The sequence below is a fragment of the Gekko japonicus genome, unplaced genomic scaffold (genome assembly GCF_001447785.1).
Source record: "Gekko japonicus isolate JY-2015 unplaced genomic scaffold, Gekko_japonicus_V1.1 scaffold4247, whole genome shotgun sequence".
In the NCBI taxonomy this organism is placed as follows: domain Eukaryota; kingdom Metazoa; phylum Chordata; class Lepidosauria; order Squamata; family Gekkonidae; genus Gekko; species Gekko japonicus.
Window position 1 is genome coordinate 25,759 of NW_015176577.1, and position 839 is coordinate 26,597.

The 839-nt window shown below is 60.1% G+C and overlaps 1 protein-coding gene across 1 annotated transcript in view; it reads left to right on the forward strand.

Annotated features, from left to right (window-relative positions):
- LOC107124123 (von Willebrand factor A domain-containing protein 5A-like) overlaps positions 1-839 on the forward strand; it is a gene marked incomplete at its 5' end in the record, with an annotated part of 37,461 nt that overhangs the window by 25,468 nt on the left and 11,154 nt on the right. The gene's annotated exons all lie outside the window — the stretch shown is intronic.

Below are 839 nucleotides of genomic sequence, written 5' to 3' on the forward strand. Positions count from 1 at the left end.
TCAGAGACCCCTTGGAGCCCTACAGGCTTCCGGCCACAGCAGGCGAGGGGCAGCAGCAGCGGCACTGAACCAACCCACGCTGCCCTGTTTATGCTGCTCCACCCCACCTTCGCCAGCTTTCGGGGGCGGCAGACCAGGTGAGCCAACCCCCAACAGCCCGTTTCCCCCCTCCCCCCCACCTTCACAAGCTTTCAGGCGAGGGGTGACGACGACGGCGCTCAGCCAACCCCTGCCACCTCCCTCTTGCCATAGGAAACCATGGGTGTAGACCTGGACTCCCTCTGGCCCATAGGAAATCCTGGGAGTAGACCTGGACTCCCCCATTGGACTCCATGGCAATAGATCTGGACTCCCCTTTCCCCATTGGAACCACATGGGAGTACACCTGGACCCCCCTTTCCCCATAGGAACCAATGGTAGTAGACCTGGCCTCCCTCTCACCATAGGGAATCATGGGAGTAGACCTGGACACCCCTTTCCCCATAGGAACCCATGGGTGTAGACCTGGACTTCCCATCGGGATCCATGTGAGTAGACCTGGGCTCCCTCTTGCCCATAGGCATCCATGGGAGTAGACCTGGACTCCCTCTCACCCATCTCTCCCTTATATATAATTGCATAAGATGAAGCCTCACACAGCCAGGAGAAAATGCACACCAATGGTGCTTGGGGGCTTGAGCTGTCCGTCACAAGCTTCCCCAGCTTCCATTGGCTTTGTCACCCAGCTGCCGCTCAAGGCTACTGCCCTGCCATTGGCTGGCAGGCGGGAGGCAAGCGCTGCGTCTGAGCGCGTGGTGGCAATGCGCCCCACACCGCGCCCCAATTTCCCTCCCCAACCC